This window comes from Myxocyprinus asiaticus, chromosome 34 (assembly GCF_019703515.2).
Source record: "Myxocyprinus asiaticus isolate MX2 ecotype Aquarium Trade chromosome 34, UBuf_Myxa_2, whole genome shotgun sequence".
Lineage (NCBI taxonomy): Eukaryota > Metazoa > Chordata > Actinopteri > Cypriniformes > Catostomidae > Myxocyprinus > Myxocyprinus asiaticus.
In genome coordinates, this window is record NC_059377.1 from 6,967,397 (window position 1) to 6,989,243 (window position 21,847).

Here is a 21,847-nt window from a genome sequence, read left to right on the forward strand (position 1 = left end):
AATAAACACTGGGGGAGAGTTTGAACAGGGTGAGCAGGAGGGATCTGTAGTGGTGTCACCCAACCATGAACAGATCCACAGCTGTGTGTCTAAAATGTAGAAGCAGAGGGGTGGAGTGTCTCTGCCCGGCCTACCAATTTCCACATACACCTCTAGGACAGTGTCATTTACTTTGCTGTGGCAGAATATGGTTAATACAAGTCTATGAATAAGTAGTGACCATAAAGACAGTGTTAATAGTTTTTTTGCAGTTCTTCATCAAGATAGATTCCATGTTCTATGGCTTATTATGTCTATAATTCCAAGTTCTATAATTGTTGAAACTATAATTCCAAGTTCTATACATTATTGACCCTGTAATTCCAAGTTGTATAACGTGTTACCTCTATAATTCCAAGTTCTGTAACGCATTGACTCTACCGGCCCTATTTTTAGAATACTAAGCAAAGTGCTATGCCATAAGTCATACATGCAAATATCCACCGATTGGCATGTACAGTATGTTTTTGAGTGCAAGCATGCGCTAAGTCTAGGCGCAAGTGGGTTTGGCGAAATTACACACGCAAAGCACTTATGGGCTGGGTCAAGTGCAATTTAATTCTGATGTTCTTCTCCGCCACCATCTGCATCCTGTTATATAGTCCATTCTCTGTCAAGCACCAGCGATATAACAAAGACAGCACATTCTTAAAAAGTTGTTAACACGGTGGTCCGTTTCAGCTTATTGCCGCCTGTTCGGCCCTGTTTCGCGGCTGGCCCACTGGGAAAAGTCCCAGTTCTCCCTATGGCCAGTCCGCCCCAGCAATGAATTAGGAATAGAAATATGGATTTACGTTCTTTCGTGCATTAACTGCATACTTGCTGAATGTCAGGCTTCTTTGACAGTGACTCGCTCCTTTAATACGCATGGGAAATGTGGCTCTCATCAGGATTTGGATTTATGCTCCATTACATTATAGAGAATGTAAGTATAATTAATCATTTTCGTCTGCTGACACACAAATCATGACTAGTATTAACAGTGATTGTATCGGCGTGCACTTAATTTTTACTGGTCGATTTTGATTTTGAAAAATGTAATTCAATGTTTTTTTACTAAAATATTCATAATTTCAAATTACACTTCAAATGAAACAAAAATATAATCAAAATAACAAAGTGGTAAATAAAAATCATACCAAATCCAAACATTTTACTCTCTCCAACTTCTTCCACCGGCCCCTTTTTGCAGTGACTTAAAAATCACTCTACGATGAGGAAAAATACCAATTCAATTTACACTATAAATACAATTGTAAATATAAACATAATAATAATAATAATTGAAAAATAAACCATGACCTAATATATATAATAAATATTTGTTTAATTTAAATGACTACAACAGTGATTGTCATGGACATAATTTGATGTTCCACTATATTTTCAGAATTTGGACATAAACTTTATAACCACCTGCTGGCAGAATCTCCAAACTGCAAATGCAGGAACTGATTTTAGACTTTGCACTGAAAACATATGTGCTTTTAAAATGTAGTGCCTATTTCTCAGGAAATTAGCAAATTGCGCTTTGAGCCACTTCATTTACATACAATACACCCATAGTAGCGCAAACAGTCCCACCCACGCCCACTTGTGCTTTGCTCTGGCATGAAATTTGCATTTAGAATTAATGGTCTCACGACAATTGGATAAGACATAGTGGACGAAAATAGAGCCCTACAATTCCAAGTTCTATAACACGCTGACTCTATAATTCAAAGTTCTATAACATATTACCTCTATAATTCCATGTTCTATAATGCGCTGAATCTATAATTCCAAGTTCTATTACACGTTGACTCTATAATTCAAAGTTCTATAACATATTACCTCTATAATTCCATGTTCTATAATGCGCTGAATCTATAATTCCAAGTTCTATTACACGTTGAGTCTATAACTCCAAGTTCTATAATGCATTGACTCAATAATTCCAAGTTCTATAATCCATTGCATTTATCAGTTCAAGTTCTATAATGCGCTGAATCTATAAATTCAAGTTCTATAATGCGTTGAATCCATAATTCCAAGTTATATAAAGCGTTGACTCTATAATTCCAAGTTCTATAATGCGTTGAATCTATAATTTCAAGATCTTAAACGCATTGACTCTATAATTCCAAGTTCTATAACACGTTAACGCTACGATTCCAAGTTCTATAACATGATGTTGACACTAAAGGGGCAGTGGTGGCTCAGCGGTTAAGGCTCTGGGTTACTGATCAGAAGGTTGGGGGTTCAAGCCCCAGCACTGCCAAGATGCCACTGTTGGGCCCTTGAGCAAGGCCCTTGACCCTATCTGCTCCAGGGGCACCGAATCATGGCTGACCCTGCACTCTGACCCCAGCCTAGCTGGGATATGTGAAAAAGAAGAATTTCACTGTATATGTGCAAATGTGTGATAAATAAAGAAAATTATTAAAATTATATTAATTATTAAAAATTATTAATTATTATTAAAACCAGCACACATACAGGTCTGTCTATTCAATAACACTAATACAAGATCAGCATCAGTCCTGAGACAACATGGTGGCCACATCCTCAGATGAAGTGTTCTATAACAGGATCCCATCAGCAGAGCAAACAGAGCGATGATGATGACGATAATGAGAGGAGAGCAGTCAGCTCCAGTCAGCCGCAGTCCCTCTGGCTCCCCCGCAACAATAGAGCAGACGCAGCCTCTGGCCTGCAGCTATTTTGCCCATTCACATGGGGCCAGGGGTAATAGGTGAGACAGCTAAACTCACTCTGGGGGGCCCTATGCACACATACACAGGACACATCAGTGGGGGCGGGGAGAAAGGGGTAAGAGAGACAAACAGAAATTGAAGAGCTGAAGAAACCGTTAGTGTACATCCTAACATCAGTGTAGAATCCATAAAGCCAAAAGAGAACTACTGCATCTCACTGTTAATCTTTACAGATTTTAATTTTAAAGCAGTGGCATGCTATTAATCCTTTAAATAATTACATACATATTTACAGGGTGAATCTCACAAAGCCTCTCAAGAAAATGTCTGGATCATATTTCACTCTAAAATCAAAAGAAAAAAAAAAATATTTTTTTTTTTTTGCTAAAGAAAAGGACACTTTTCATTAATCTTTTTTCACTTTACAGTAATGAGAATATGAGAATCAGAATCTTTTTTCACTTTACAGTAATGAGAATATGACAATCAGAATCTTTTTTTCACTTTACAGTAATGAGAATATGAGAATCAGAATCTTTTTTTCACTTTACGGTAAAGAAAATATGAGAATCAGAATCTATGTTCACATTACAGTAATGAGAATATGACAATCAGAATCTTTTTTTCAGTTTACAGTAATGAGAATATGAGAATCAGAATCTTTTTTTCAGTTTACATTAATGAGAATATGAGAATCAGAATCTTTTTTCACTTTACAGCAATGAGAATATGAGAATCAGAATCTTTTTTTCACTTTACAGCAATGAGAATATGAGAATCAGAATCTTTTTTTCACTTTACGGTAAAGAAAATATGAGAATCAGAATCTATGTTCACATTACAGTAATGAGAATATGACAATCAGAATCTTTTTTTCAGTTTACAGTAATGAGAATATGAGAATCAGAATCTTTTTTCACTTTACAGTAATGAGAATATGACAATCAGAATCTTTTTTTCACATAACAGTAATGAGGATATGACAATCATAATCTTTTTTTTTTCACTTCAGAGTAATGAGAATATGAGAATCAGAATCTTTTTTTCACTTTACGGTAAATAAAATATGAGAATCAGAATCTATGTTCACATTACAGTAATGAGAATATGACAATCAGAATCTTTTTTTCACATAACAGTAATGAGAATATGACAATCAGAATCTTTTTTCACTTTACAGTAATGAGAATATGACAATCATAATCTTTGTTCACAATACAGTAATGAGAATATGACAATCATAATCTTTTTTTTCACTTCAGAGTAATGAGAATATGTCCATCAGAATCTTTTTTTCACTTTACAGTAATGAGAATATGACAATCAGAATCTTTTTTCACTTTACAGTAATGAGAATATGACAATCAGAATCTTTTTTTCACTTTACAGTAATGAGAATATGACAATTAGAATCTTTTTTCACTTTACAGTAATGAGAATATGACAATCATAATCTTTGTTCACAATACAGTAATGAGAATATGACAATCATAATCTTTTTTTTTTCACTTCAGAGTAATGAGAATATGTCCATCAGAATCTTTTTTTCACTTTACAGTAATGAGAATATGACAATCAGAATCTTTTTTCACTTAACAGTAATGAGAATATGACAATCAGAATCTTTTTTCACTTTACAGTAATGAGAATATGACAATCAGAATCTTTTTTTCACTTTACAGTAATGAGAATATGACAATTAGAATCTTTTTTCACTTTACAGTAATGAGAATATGACAATCAGAATCTTTTTTTCAGTTTACAGTAATGAGAATATGAGAATCAGAATCTTTTTTCACTTTACAGTAATGAGAATATGACAATCAGAATCTTTTTTTCACATAACAGTAATGAGGATATGACAATCATAATCTTTTTTTTTTCACTTCAGAGTAATGAGAATATGAGAATCAGAATCTTTTTTTCACTTTACGGTAAATAAAATATGAGAATCAGAATCTATGTTCACATTACAGTAATGAGAATATGACAATCAGAATCTTTTTTTCACATAACAGTAATGAGAATATGACAATCAGAATCTTTTTTCACTTTACAGTAATGAGAATATGACAATCATAATCTTTGTTCACAATACAGTAATGAGAATATGACAATCATAATCTTTTTTTTTTCACTTCAGAGTAATGAGAATATGTCCATCAGAATCTTTTTTTCACTTTACAGTAATGAGAATATGACAATCAGAATCTTTTTTCACTTTACAGTAATGAGAATATGACAATCAGAATCTTTTTTTCACTTTACAGTAATGAGAATATGACAATTAGAATCTTTTTTCACTTTACAGTAATGAGAATATGACAATCATAATCTTTGTTCACAATACAGTAATGAGAATATGACAATCATAATCTTTTTTTTTTCACTTCAGAGTAATGAGAATATGTCCATCAGAATCTTTTTTTCACTTTACAGTAATGAGAATATGACAATCAGAATCTTTTTTCACTTTACAGTAATGAGAATATGACAATCAGAATCTTTTTTCACTTTACAGTAATGAGAATATGACAATCAGAATCTTTTTTTCACTTTACAGTAATGAGAATATGACAATTAGAATCTTTTTTCACTTTACAGTAATGAGAATATGACAATCAGAATCTTTTTTTCAGTTTACAGTAATGAGAATATGACAATCAGAATCTTTTTTCACTTTACAGTAATGAGAATATGACAATCAGAATCTTTTTTTCACATAACAGTAATGAGGATATGACAATCATAATCTTTTTTTTTTCACTTCAGAGTAATGAGAATATGAGAATCAGAATCTTTTTTTCACTTTACGGTAAATAAAATATGAGAATCAGAATCTATGTTCACATTACAGTAATGAGAATATGACAATCAGAATCTTTTTTTTCACATAACAGTAATGAGAATATGACAATCAGAATCTTTTTTCACTTTACAGTAATGAGAATATGACAATTAGAATCTTTTTTCACTTTACAGTAATGAGAATATGACAATCAGAATCTTTTTTTCACATAACAATAATGAGGATATGACAATCAGAATCTTTTTTTCAGTTTACAGTAATGAGAATATGAGAATCAGAATCTTTTTTTCACTTTACAGTAATGAGAATATGACAATCAGAATCTTTTTTCACTTTACAGTAATGAGAATATGACAATTAGAATCTTTTTTCACTTTACAGTAATGAGGATATGACAATCAGAATCTTTTTTTCAGTTTACAGTAATGAGAATATGAGAATCAGAATCTTTTTTCACTTTACAGTAATGAGAATATGACAATCAGAATCTTTTTTTCACATAACAGTAATGAGGATATGACAATCATAATCTTTTTTTTTTCACTTCAGAGTAATGAGAATATGAGAATCAGAATCTTTTTTTCACTTTACGGTAAATAAAATATGAGAATCAGAATCTATGTTCACATTACAGTAATGAGAATATGACAATCAGAATCTTTTTTTCACATAACAGTAATGAGAATATGACAATCAGAATCTTTTTTCACTTTACAGTAATGAGAATATGACAATCAGAATCTTTTTTTCACTTTACAGTAATGAGAATATGACAATTAGAATCTTTTTTCACTTTACAGTAATGAGAATATGACAATCAGAATCTTTTTTTCACATAACAATAATGAGGATATGACAATCAGAATCTTTTTTTCAGTTTACAGTAATGAGAATATGAGAATCAGAATCTTTTTTTCACTTTACAGTAATGAGAATATGACAATCAGAATCTTTTTTCACTTTACAGTAATGAGAATATGACAATTAGAATCTTTTTTCACTTTACAGTAATGAGGATATGACAATCAGAATCTTTTTTTCAGTTTACAGTAATGAGAATATGAGAATCAGAATCTTTTTTCACTTTACAGTAATGAGAATATGACAATCAGAATCTTTTTTTCACTTTACAGTAATGAGAATATGACAATTAGAATCTTTTTTCACTTTACAGTAATGAGAATATGACAATCATAATCTTTGTTCACAATACAGTAATGAGAATATGACAATCATAATCTTTTTTTTTTCACTTCAGAGTAATGAGAATATGTCCATCAGAATCTTTTTTTCACTTTACAGTAATGAGAATATGACAATCAGAATCTTTTTTCACTTTACAGTAATGAGAATATGACAATCAGAATCTTTTTTCACTTTACAGTAATGAGAATATGAGAATCAGAATCTTTTTTTCACTTTACGATAAAGAAAATATGAGAATCAGAATCTATGTTCACATTACAGTAATGAGAATATGACAATCAGAATCTTTTTTTCACTTTACGATAAAGAAAATATGAGAATCAGAATCTATGTTCACATTACAGTAATGAGAATATGACATACAGAATCTTTTTTTCACTTTACGGTAATGAGAATATGACAATCAGAATCTTACATTATAGTACTGAGAATATGACAATCAGAATCTTACATTATAGTAATGAGAATATGAGAATCAGAATCTTTGTTCACATTACAGTTGTCACAGTCTGTCTCCCTCACGTTCTTCAAGGACTACATCTCCCATGGTTCACTGCCCTCATCACTTCCATCTGTTTCTTAGTATCCTCTCCCATATTCCATTCCTTCATTTGTTCCTTTTGTATAAATATACTCTTGTTTTGCCCATTCATTTGTCAGTCCTTGAAGTGTTAAGTTGTGAAGTGTTCTGTTGTGTTGTTAGATTGAGATGTATAGCTTTATAGTTTGCTCTACTCCAGTGTTTGTTCCATTCCAGAGATTGTTCCATTCCAGCAATTACTATTGTTGAGCTTTTTGTTTGTTCCACTCCAGTGTTTGTTTCCACTCCAGCGTTTGTTATACTCTAACGATTAATATTAAAAGACTCAAAGTATCTACTCCTGAGTCTCCTCTCTTCCACTCCAAGTACCCAGCGTTACAGATTCACTTACCTGCTCCTCCCAACGTCCTCCTCACAAGACTCTCCGCGATTCCTCTAATCCTCCTCTGCTACAAGCCCAGACCGACAAAATTCATGGAGCTGACCGGTCCTTTAATGGAATTATTCAAACAAGACCTTCCTCTCCTGGATTACACCGTCAAATTCTGTCAACTCGTCACTTCCTCCACTGTCTCAGACCCCTACCTCTGTGCCATTTATGGAATGGACTTAAACTTCCATCATCCCACAGCCCTTCCGCAAGTGGAGAATCTTCCCTTTTTAGAATTTGTCCGAGCCACGCTGTCCCTACATATCATCTCACCTCTAGCGACCCACAAGGAAGACCCTTCTTCCAAGCCTTCCACGACTACTCCTTCCAAGCCTGCCACAGTCAATGAGCCAGCGGCCATGCCTGCCATGGTCAACGAGCCAGCGCCCACGCCTGTAGCCTCGACCGTCCCAGAGCCAGTGACTGTAGCCTCGACCGTCCCAATACCAAAACCTGTTGCCTCTATCACCCCTGAGCCAGTTCTCACCAGGTTAATAGACCTGGACTTGCTCCCCGCCCTGGTTCCCACCCTGACTACCCTTTATCCTCCGCTGGTTCCAGCCAGCTTAAAGGATACTCTGGTTCCGTCCAGTACCCTGGCCCTTTCTCCTCCGCTGGCTCCACTCAAGCCACCTCCTCCTCCTCCTCCTGGTCAGCCGGTTCCCCCCAAGTCACCGGCTCGACCATCGACCCCTGAGATTTCACAGGCAAGGGGATCTGTCGACCCTCGGACTCCGCCTTGGTCCTCCGATCCCACATCAACTCCTCGGCTCTACGTACCCTCATCTCCACTGTGGGCCGTCAGCCTATCTGCGTCACCGGGGTCCCTCGTCCCTCCAGCTCCGCCTTGGTCTGCGGTCACCTGGCTCCGCCTTCGGCTCCACAAGGGACCTCCTCCCCTCCAGCTCCGCATTGGTCCTCAGTCCCACCAGCTCTGCCTCAGTCCTCCGATCCCCCAGCTCCGCCTCGGACCTCCAAGCCTTCGGCGCTGCCTCAGTCCTCCGAGCCCCCGGCTCCATCATGGACCTTAGAGCCTTCGGCTACACTCCGGGCACTAAGATCCCCAGTTACGCCCCTCGAGCCTCTCATGGTTCCACCTTCCATGGCTCCGCCCCTCAAGCCTCTCATGGCTCCACCTCCCTTGGCTCCACCTTCCATGGCTCCACCCCTCGAGCCTCTCATGGCGCCGTCTTCCGTGGCTCCGCCTGCCTTCGTCGAGCCTCTCCTAGCTCCACCCTCAGACTCTTCCACGGCTCTGCCCTCAAAGTCTTCCACGGCTCCACCCACTTCCCCAGAGTCTCCTCCTCCTGCGGTTCCGCCTCTTGACCCAGTCCCTGCCCTGTGGCCGCCTCCCAGGCCTCCTGCGTCGCTTCATAAACACAGAGTTTTTAGGTCGCTGTGTCAAGTTAAAAGTAGTTTGAAACTTAGAAAAGTACATCTTGAGAGCCATGTGTTAAGATTCGTGTTCCACAAAGCTGTGTTTTGAATGCAAGAATGTGTTCTCATCTGGTGTTGTCTGCTCTTGGTAAGTGTAGTTTGTTCTCTGTAGAAGCTGCACGTTGCCTATACAGCTGGAGTTTCGCTTACCGCCCCCTAGAGAAAACAGGTGGTACTTCAAGCTTGAATTGCTCAGATGGGAGGAGTTTTCCTTATTATGGTCCAGGGACATGATTAATTGCTTAAATTTTTTTAAAGCGTTATTTTTTATATAATTAATTGCACCGAATTTACATGTTAAATCGACAACCCTACTTTTTCTCACATTACGTTAATGAGAATATGAGAATCAGAATCTTTTTTGCACATTATGTTAATGGAAACTGGGGGCCAAGATTCAACTGTCATGACAATGCAAAATATCTTAATGGTCCTAGAAAGAGGTTTCATTTACTCAATGAAAAATATAATTTATTTTTATTTTATTTTTTGGAATGAAGTAGGTCTCTTGGATTTCAGGCAATAGAATATTGTAAAATACATACGATAAAACCTCCCAGTATGAGATTAATATCATGATGCACCCTATGTGTCATAAAATGAATTAATTTCTAAAAATGGAAAACTGATATTTGACATTCATTCAAGATTCCATTGTACACTGTAAAACTGTAGGTTGGGTAAGCTAAAAAATGTGTTTCATGTTATTATTTATAAGTACATTATGTATATTATTTAACATGACTAAATCAAGTTAAACCAGTGAAAGTCATTTTAAAGAGTCAGATCATGTTGAACTAAATCCTTAAGTTAACAACTGCATGTCTTCAATTTGGTGATGGTTTGAAAACCACACATACACATGATTGCTTTTGTTTAGGAAAATACTAACTGATATTTCGATGACTGATACTGCATACCCTCCCGACAGGAAAGGAACCCAATCAGGGTGTGATGGGGATGTCTTTACCCATCAGGCCGGCTGGCAGGTACCCTACAGAGCACGAGAGCAAACGTGTTTTGCTCGGTGTGTTTGCATGTGTGCATGCGGTGAACCTAATGAGATTAAGAGGTGGCTGATCGTTCTCTCTGCATAGTGTCAAGCCAATATCCCCTCCACTCAGCCCTTCTCACGTTCACAGTTCAAAGAGAAAGAAAGCAGGCGTTGGAGGGGAGGGGAAGTGATCCCACGCTTCCTGTTCTCTTCCTAGCAGTGTTATCTACTGATCTTAACATGCTCCATCTCTTAATAAATGCTTATGACAGGGAGAATTCACTCCTTCATAACTACTCTAAGTTTTAATGGTTAAAGTCAAGTCATTTTTATTTGTATAGCACTTTTCACAACACACATCGTTTCAAAGCAGCTTTACAGAAAATCATGCATTAACAGAAAATGAAAACTGTAATATCTATAGAGTCTTAGAGTCATCATTGTGTAGTTTGATTAAATATGATTGTAAATTGTGTATAAAAATAAATAAGTATATAATAATTGTATTTATAACTCCAGTGAGCAAGCTGAAGGTTTAAGGTTAAAGGGTTAATCTGCAGATTTAGATTCAGTTAATCTTAAGAGATGAACCCAAATTGAATAACACCTTGTCAGGGGGATTTGTAGTAACAGAGAAACGACACCACAGGTTACACTGTACAAATTGGGCAGTTATTACCTTAAGGAGCTATTTCTACCTGATCTAACCCATAAAAATGAATTTCATCGATGGAACCAAATGTAGTCAGTCATATGACTTGAATAAAACCAGTTCATTTAGATGTTACCACAAAAAACAAACAAACAAACAAACAAACAAACAAATAAAAATAAGGAGAGATTTCTAGGTTTACATTTTATAGTGTACAAACTGTTCTTTTAGTCTTTAAAATGACATGTCCAATGTACAGAATGATCAGATGATCAGACTGAGCAGCTTAATTTATTGCATGCATGTCCTCTGGTTATGGAAAAACATCTATATACTGCATTTCGACAAGTTGCTATATAACAAGATTTCTATAATTCCAAGTGCTTAGCAAGAAATTAACCTCACTACTAGTATATACACTCAGTGAGCACTTTATTAGGCTACACCTACATATTCATGCGATTATCTAATCAGCCAATCGTGTGGCAGCATTGCAATGCATAAAATCATGCAGATATGGGTCAGGAGCTTCAGTTAATGTTCACATCAACCATCAGAATGGGTAAAAAATGTGATTTCAGTGATTTGGAACATGGCATGATTGTTGATACCAGACTGGCTGGTATGAGTATTTCTGTAACTGCTGATCTCCTGGGATTTTCACGCACAACAGTCTCTAGAGTTTACTCAGAATGGTGCCAAAAACAAAAACATTCGGTGAGTGGCAGTTCTGCGGATGGAAATGCCTTGTTGATGAGAGAGGTCAACAGAGAATGGCCAGACTGGTTCGAGCTGACAGAAAGTCTACGGTAACTCGGATAACCACTCTGTACAATTGTAGTGAGCAGAATAGCATCTCAGAATGCACAACATGTCGAACCTTGAGGCGGATGGACTACAACAGCAGAAGACAACATCGGGCACTTTATTAGGACCATAGTGTTCCAAATAAAGTGCTTAGTAAGTGTAGGCTAAAACAAACTGTCTGCTTTAGTGTTGCATATGTTAAAGTGGGCTGTTTTTTTTAGACGGGTCACCCAACTCTCTACCAAGAAAGGCAGGCTGATGCCACATTTCACAACAGAGGAAACCTTCAAACAGGGCAGAGGTTAAGTAGACAATCACAGCTTTCTCTTACACTAGGTCACAAGTAATTAACCTGAGCTCAACTTTACAGAACATGCTGCGTTTATATAATTCACTATAGAAAATGTTTATAAGTTAAGATAAAATGATGATGATAATATACAGTTGGGTCCAAAAAGTGCATCTATAGCATTTTATGAATTAAACAAAAAACATTAAATATGTATATTATCAGTTTGAGCTTAGTGTAAATGGAATTGTCATATTAGCATGTATTTAAGAGTTCCCTCTTTTGCCTTGGCAGCATGCACTCAAGCATACTCATCTACTCAAACTAGAACAGGACAAACAGCCAGAAAGTTAGTGAGCAGGAGAAGTAAAAACAGAGGACAGAGTGATAGAGAGAGGCTTCCAAAGATGAAGGGATGTTAGAAGAAAAGGGGTAATTACTGGCCCTTTCTTATGGAAATGCTAATGAAGTAGGAGAGAGGCCAGTAGACAATGGGGGCTGCGAGCGGCTCGAGCGTCCTCATGTAAACAGCTTCCTGTCATGGAGCCATTTAGCCCTCACTTTTACTGACTAACAAGACATCTCCACGCCAACTACAAAGAGGCAGTGTTCATCAAAGACGGCCACAGCACCACTGGAGCACCTCGGCTACGCTACAGCACAGCGTTCCCAGGAAATCACAGCAGAGGATGGAACGATGGCAGAGCGTGATGACAGTCTAAGATGCTCACATTTGTCATCTTTCATCCGTCAGTTTATTATTATTAGGGTCCTGAAAAGGAGATGGAAAGTAAAGGAAGTGCTAAATGTCCGAAAATCAGGGCAGGAAATTCATTTTGGCAAATGACGGACAATCTCGAATCTATTTGCTTTAGATTCTTTAGCAATGGCATAAACACAAGTTGAAAAGGCTGGTAAAGTTGGTCATTTAATAAGCTTGCATTTTGAGTAGTGCAGTTAGATTTTTTCCTTTATAAACACAAGTACTTTCAACAAATATTTTCTGGTTGTAAACTTATAGTGTAAAAGGGTGAATCTCACCAATCCGGTCAAGAAAATGTCCAGGCCTTCCAGAATTTTACCCAAAAATCAAAAGAAGGAAATCACAACAATATTTTGGGTGAAGAAAATGAGACCTATTTGTAAGACATTAAGATTTGTTTGAATTGTGAGAATGTTGTTCAAGTTCAATGTTGTGAAATTCTTATTTCCATAATGAAATAAACAATATTCTCTTTCATTTGATTTTTTTTTTTTTATACAAATATAATAATAGATGAATGTAATACAGTAATAAGAATCTAATGAATATCAATGTTGAAAAAAAAAAAAAACTTTAATGTGACATGTCCAGGCGCATTATGCTAAAATTTGGAGAGGGCATCAGAACGATTCGTTATAATCGCGCTTGTTGTTTGGTGTAACTGAATTATTGACTCGTCATTTTACATTCTCAACAAACACACAATTGCACTTACATGCAATAAAGCTCTTGAGCACATCCAGTCATCTGACTTATGCTGACACTCCATCTATTATCAAATATATCCATCCACTCGCCTACGCTGTTGAAACTTTGTTCACAATCACAACTGCCGGCACAATGAGATTTTGATTGTATTTTCCAGCATGACAAGTTAGAGATTCTTTGTAGAGAAAAATTATATGAGTCAGATTCCACATCACGTTATTCTGTTTGTTTGTGTTATTGACTTTCATTGTGACTGTCAGCGGTTGGTAATGTTTGGTTATCAGGTTGATTCAGTCATATTACTGTTAATAATATTTTGACTTGAATAAAACCAGTATGTTACCACAGTTTTAAGTTACGTGTCAAAACATTGTTACAGTGCATGATGTGAGGAAAAGGAAGAGAACATTAATACACACTAACACTTTTGTGTAATTGACAGTGACCTTTCAAAAATAAAAAATTGTTTTGGTTGTTTGTTTAATTGACAGTGACTTTTCTCAAATGTGCTTTTGTTGTTTTGTTTAATTGGTAGTGACCTTTCAAAAACTTTGTTTTTTGTTTTGTTTTGTTTAATAGACAATGACCATTCAAAATGTTTTTTTTTTGCTTTGTTGTTTTGTTCAGTTGACAGTGACCTTTCAAAAACATGTTTTTGTTTAATTGACAGTGACTTTTCAAAAATGTGTTTTTGTTTTGTTTCGTTTATTGACAGTGACCTATCAAAAAAATTTTTTTTGTTTTGCTTTGTTTTGTTTGGTTTAGCTGACAGTGACCTTTCAAAATGTTTTTGTTTTGTTTCATTGACACAGTGACCTTTCTGAAATTAGTTTTTTATTTTGTTTAATAGACAATGACCTTTCAAAAATGTGTTTTTTTTTTTTTGTTTTGTTTCATTTAATTGACCATGACCTTTCAAAAAATGTGTTTCTGTTTTGTTTTGTGATTTTTCAAAAATTGGGTTTTGTTTTGTTTGGTTTGGTTTGGTTTAATTGACAGTGACCTTTCAAAAAAATTGTTTCAGTTTTGTTTTGTGACTTTTCAAAAATTAGGTTTTGTTTTACTTTGTTTTGTTTGGTTTGAGTGACAGTGACCTTTCAAAAAAAAAACATCTGTTTTGTTTTGTTAAATTGACAGTGACCTTTCAAAAATGTGTTTTTGTTTTGTTTTGTTTTGTTTTGTTTCGTTTAATTGACAGTGACCTTTCAAAAATATGTTTCTGTTTTGTTTGTTTAATTGATAGTAATCTTTCAAAACAAATGTTTTTTTTTTGTTTGTTTAATTGACAGTGACATTTAAAAAAAAACTTTTTGTTTGTTTGATTGTTTTAATTGACAGTGGTGACTAACTCTAAGTTAATACTGTTGTAGTAACTATGGCATTTTGGCAGAAACTATGGTTAACACGGTCTGTAACAACACTGAAAGCAAGTGAAACAGCCCTGTGAATCTATGTTATGTTCTTACTCTATTATTTTTGTAGCTTATGTTTCATGAAAAACCACCAGAGTCAGAATTCCAACACAACTGGCTTATTAACCTCACCAGACATTAAAAAACCAAATTGACCTGTAGGGGGCGATGACTCAGGTGTCCATAGGGAGGCGGAACACTACGGCCCACGGCTTTGGTAAAGGATCTGGGATTAGAGGGCTGTATCTATTGTGCTTTAATGAGTGGCTTTGATCTGGGCACAGCGTTTACTGTTTGTACACCTGGGTCACTTGAGTAGGGCTGTGGGCTGCATGAGAGGACCTGCTGCTGCTGCTGCTGTGTGGGGGCTGTGGATGATGTGGATAGGGGATTATAGGGGGATATCCAGCATCGTGCAGGTAACACTTCCCAGTGAGCCTCTGTTGCTGGCGTGGGAATGCAGTAAAAGGAGCCCTGCTATGGGCCCTGCCCCCTTTGTTTGCCCTGGTTTATGGTCTGCTGGCCCCCAGCTCCTATATGGAACTCCAGACTACACAGCAGACATGTCAAGACTTCCAAAAAACTATAGCAGGGAGAGCTACTGTATAAATCTGCCCTCAAACAATGCTGGCTGCCTTTGAGAGTATATTCATGAGTTGATAGTGAAGTAAGTCAGGGCATTTTATTTAAAAATGGAGAAGTCATGTTTCTCTAATTATGTTGACATTAGTGCCATGCAATGTTTTTCATGTCTCTCTGTTTTTATGTATGATGTTATTTTGTGTCTGCATCTACATTACTTCTGTTGTTTAACTATGTTATACATAAAGTGATAACTGAATAACTGCTAATTAAATAAACTAAGCAGACTGTTGATATTATTTGTTCAATGCCTATATATATATATATATATATATATATATATAGTGATAGTGAACTTAACAATCATTCTGTTCATCAATCAATCATTTCAGGTCACCACACAACTTTTCATATATACTAACTGATAACTCCCATCACAGCTATGATGTAAGATTTGTGTGTAGCTACAAGTTGCTTAATTCAGACAACACTGTCCCCAGAGGCAAAGAGGAAACTAAGCATCAGTTTACATCTCCGCCATCACTCTGCAGGCATATTAATTGTTTCTATATACACTGTATACATAACGACTTTGTATACACTTGCATTAAAGTAGCACATCAGTGTAATAAAACTTATTTTCAATTGTATATAATTGAAAATTTCAACTGCACAAACTTTTATAACTGTCCTTATGTTTGTGTGCGTGCGTGCGTGTGTGTGCGTGTGTGTGTGTGTGACTGTTTGCTATATCTGGTGACTGCAGCGAATGTTTTAATTGTGTTTTTCACAGACTAATGGGTACTGACTACAGCGAGACAAATGTACACTACAAAACAACAATCTGCTGAAGAATACATCTATATACATAAACTTAGAGCAAAACCCTACTACAACATGGTTTAATGTTTTGGATACATTTAGGGAAAGGTTTTAAAACTGTTAGAGGATGGGAGCATTTATATTATGGCTTATTCCCATTATAGAAGTTTGGGATACAGATCACAGTCTAAATTCATTATAATCATAGTTTTAATTAAAGAACTAACAAGCTCAGCCTTGCTGATCATGTACTGACCGAATACAGACTTCTTGTATCAGATCATTAGAGGTAATGAGGGTTATGTATGCAAAATACTTTAGAAAAAACAAACATCAAATTTTAAAAGGGGTAAAAAGGTCTAATGAGTTGTTATCACTGTGTCTTGGTTGCTGGGCAACCTGACCTTGGGAAGCTGTAAATCAGTGTGTTGTCACCCTCTCGGCCAGACCTGTGTGCTTCAACCAATCATAACACTGAAGTGAGATGAGAGAGAGCTGTATTCATGCAAACACACTTTAATATTAGACATAAAGAAAACTCTTCACTAAAATCTAAGAAACTATTCAGTGATTGTTAAAGCTGCTTTATTATGCTAATGACATATTATGAATAACTGAAATGACGTCTTAATAAAAGGAATATGCACATGAATATGAGTATAGATTATTATTAACAACAACAACAACCAGAAACTATGATGTTATTAATAATAACAACAACAATTTTCTGTCTTTTGAGTAATTAAAGAGTACTAAAAGCAACATGATACAGAAATGGCAACAAATATTACAGTGAAGTGTGCTAGGAGTTAAAATTTTGGTACTTAATCCGCAAAGCCATATTAATAGCAAAAAGCAAGAGAGCTTGAATAATATGTGAACATATGATGCGTAGTCATTCTGTATTTCAACAGATTTAGGCAATTTAAATATTGATGTAAGGTTACTTATTTTTTGCTTTTTTTATTATGTTGCATTTTTTGCATTATTTAAAATTACTGATGCATCAGAGATTAAAACAATATTAATATATATATATTTATAGTTGCATTTAAAAAAAAAACATTTTGTTTTTAAACGTGAGCGCCAGATTCCTTGTACTTTTGTAGTTGTTATATTGAATGAAGTTTTTGTATTATATATTGGCAACTGTATGTATATTCCGTGTCTCATATTTTAATATTATATCATCAGTAACTTGAAATGGCATGTTAATTGTGACTTTTGAGCAACTCCTGGCCAACAAACCTGAATTTTTAGTCTAATTCTAAACCTGCATCTAAAGTCTATTCGGCTACTTCCTGAAATAAAGTGCCTTCCATTTCAATTGTCACATGCTGTTATGCATCATCTGCAATCACCTCACCAGGATATTTTTGGCATTTTCAGTGATTTTTTTTTCTTTTCGAATGGTGTATTGAAATACCACATAATTTAATGGACTGACAATGCTCATGTGTTTGAAATAACCAGCTCCATTTCTTTCACAACTTTCTGTACTGACTGTTGACTGTCTGTCTGTCTGTTTCCTCAGCTCTCACCTCACTCTCTGTCCCTACAGGATAAAGTTCATCAGAAGCAAAGCCATCTTCTCTCCATCTCATTAGCATCCAAAAGGTTTGATGTCTATTGTGGGGAGGAGGGCAGGGAGAGAGAGCGAAGGGGGGGACAATTACTGTCCCTCCAGTCTTTTTTATCCTTTTCAAAGGGCAGGGTGATTAGGAGAGGAAAGTTTAGATTTCCTGAACTTGAAGTGGAAACGCAGCAGTGACAGACGCATCTGAAGACTCAATCCACATCTGCTGATAGCGGGGGGAGAGTGTCTGTGTGGACTGCACTGTGAACTCACTCAATCTAGTGTACTTCTACATTATTGACATCCACTGGCCTCCTTCAGTTTCAGTCTGGCCCAAGGCAACACCTTTCTTCTGTTATAAACTACAGTTATAAAGAGACATTCAAATACAATGCCAACAGTGCAATAGAAACCAAATCCAGGCAGTTTCAAACTTGCAAGTAATACACTTATAATACAAGCAAACAGACCAGTTTTAATTAATTAATTAATTTTTTATTAATTCTTGTGCCTTATTCTTTTCGGTTACTGGTTTGTGTTTGTGTCTTAATGCTTTGTAAATATTATCCATCAAGCCAACAAAGTACTTTGAAATCTAAAATTAATAAGGTGGAAATAATCACTGGCATGTTGTGAAAAATCAGCTCAGTGAAAATCAAGTTTGGTAAATATTTCAAGGAAGTATTTAAAAGTAATTGATTTTTAACAATGATAACAGAATTGAAACAATTAACAAACCTAACATTCAGGCTAAAACACTTTACTACATTGTACACAAAAAAAAAAAAAAAAGAAAAGAAAAAAAAGGATTTTTGCTTCTTGTTCAATTTACTTAATTAACCCTTCCTTGGTCTTGCGGGTCGTTTTGACCCGTTTAAAAAAAATTTTTTTTAAATGGATCTGAAAGTTCCTTAAGGCCAAGAAAGGAAACTGAAAATGAACTAAAGCAACACAATTCTAGAACATTTAGTCACAAATAGATTTCATTGCATTCTATCCATTTAAATGAGTAAAACGGATGTTTACTTAATCCATTTTAGTTGGGACTACATGAATACTTTTTGGGGTGTTAATGCAGCATGCTTTGCACGAGACTCGATAGGGAGAGTACATGTGTTTTATGTGTTTTTTTGCAAGATAAATATAAAGGAGGATTCTTGTTAGTGTTTAAGATTTTGTTGTGTTGAGATTTAGAAGAGTTTCTGTTATGTTGGAGTTTTGGGGGTTTCCATTATGATGAAGAGTAGAGCTTGAGCAAACAATGAGGACAGGTAGATGTCACACATGAAACTGACTGCTCGCTTTGTTGAGCAAATTCTGTGCTAACCATGTAGCATAGTTACTAAAATACACTCTGTAGTGCTTCCAACCAGCATAGAGTTAGCATGCTAACATTCACTAGCTAGTACACAAAGAAATAAAAGAGATTTATTTGAGTTACACTGACACGTCTAATTTAGTTGGGTTTACTCAATTCAACAAGGTCCTTTCTACACAAAGTGTTTGTGTTGAGGTTACATAGGAATTTTAAGTTAAGAAAACTCATTTAAAACACATGGAACCACTGTCCACAATTGAATCAAGTTCAGCCTAAGAGCTATTTTTTTTAAGTGTATTATGAATAATTAATGATGATCAATCAACATAAATATTAGTGATAATGTAGAAAGGAATTCTGGAGCTTGTTTGTATCTCCACAATTTAAAAAAACAATTAAATACTGATGCTGGGTCAGACATAAAAGAGTTTAAAAGCTAATTCATTCAAATATTTTGATGAAAAAACATGCCTTTACATTAGTGAGTGTTTGTGTGCGTGTGTGGATGTGTGTCTTTTATTTTCCAAGGTCTGACTCATCCGACTGCTCTGTTTACCGATTTAGGCCGGAGAGGACAAATGTGGAAAATATGCATCCTCTCTTATAACTGTCCTTTTGTGGAGCACCAGCCCTCTGTAATATTTCTCACCCAGGTGAGAGTGTGATTGTGCCAGAGAGAAGGAGCATCTCTTAACCCCTACATCACCAAACAGAACCGCTCTCACAGAAACCTCGATCCATGTACTGGCGGCCAGATAAACACAAAGCATCGCTCACAACAACCTGCAAAACAACAGAAAGGTTGATAACTGCTGTCAGTGATGAAGTGCAAACTGAATGTGTCAGTGATGACATCATAAGTGGTAATATCTAAATAAAGTATTCAAGTTTATTTGAAACAATCTATTAATTCCAATTAAACCAATTTATTTAATATGACTAAATCAACCCGAATACATTGTGAAAGTCATTTTAAATGGTTGGATAAGGTAGAAATAGCTCCCTAATATGTCCCCCCTAACCCCATTCTTACAGTTTATATAATATGTTAGTACATTGGGTAATATTTTAGTGTGGTACGTAATTCCAGCCAAAGCACAGTCTTGTTAGTCATGATTACCAAATATTGATTTGAATGAGCTGGACATTTCCTCATGTGTATCTGCAAAAGTATTGTGTGTGTGTGTGTGTGTGTGTGTGTGTGTGTGTGTGCGTGCGCGCACGAAAGGGAATGAACAGAAGCTCAGGATAGGAGAGAGAGCTTGATGTGAGTTGATGACAGGCTGTTTGTGGCTCTCTGTAAATCAGCTGAATCTAGGCAGTGGAAAGGTGTGAGGGCCCTTCACATTTATGGCCTTTGAGCAGTGCAGACTACACAGAGCCCTGCTCAACTCCAAGTGCATCAGAAAGAGACTCATTCACAGCACTCATTTCCCATCAAATTTTAAAACCATTTTCATTATTTTTAAAGATCACCATTTTGGTTTCACTAGTTTGTTTAAATAGACCTGGGTGTCACAAATGAATTTAGAAAAGTATAAAGATTATATAGTCTCTCAATTAATATGAGGTACTAACTGCATACATAATAATTTTAATTTAACTAGAAAAATGTTTCGGTAACATTTTCTATGAAGCCCATATTTACAATGCATTGTAAAGGCATTATAATGCATTAGTAATGTCTCATAATAGACCTTATAGTATGTTATAACATCTCAAAAATAATTGTAATAAAATAATTTATAGTACATTATAATTCTTACCTATTCATATTTATACTTAGAGTAATGCATTATAACATAAGCAACATCCAATTTTATCTGCAGAAGTTATAATGTATTATATATATTTGTAATATATACTGTATAATAAGTTTGCTTTAAGTAAAGTGACAAAAGCAATGAGATATTTATAAGATATTTTTAAGTGGTTATAAGACATGCTGGAAGTTGCACAAAATACAAAATAACACACATTCAATGTCAATTTTGAGTTATTACACAAAACACTTGTAAAGCTACAAGGTTGAAATATATCATAAACTCATATGCATGTTGATCACACATGTAGCCAAACTTCTTGAGTGTAAACATACCAAAGAATAAAAAATAAAATAAAAATAATAATTCTGTACAAGACTTTACTCAGTAAACTTTAATGTTTGTGAATGTTGAGACTTATTTTATAAATAACTTCCATTATATAAGTTTGACTTGTAATGTATTGTGTGTTACAAGTTTATATTATGGCTGTTTACAAGAAGATATGCTTTTGCAACTTTACTTAAAGCAGGCAAAGACCACTTATAATATGATCATCATAAATCCTTTTGACTGTTTATACTATACAGCACTTATACGATTAACTTTATTAACTTCTGAGTTAAAATTGGATGTTGCTTGTGTTATAATGCATTATACTGTAAAGTATATCTATGAATAGGGGAAGAATTATAATGTATTATAACTGTAGTTATAATTACTTATGAGAAGTTATAACTTATTATAAGGTGTATTATGAGACATTATGAATGTACTGTATAATGCATTAAAAATATGGGCTTCATAGATAGTGTTACCAATGTTTCAAATAGTTTTAGACCTTTTAGGCTTGACTGTCATGTCAACTACCCCAGTATAAAATCTATAGGCCTATTACATTTATTGGCATTGATATTAAATGTTATAAAACTGCCACATAGGAAGTCAGTTGAAAAAAACCAATGGTTCCTTCAATAGTGTGTGTATGTATATATATATATAT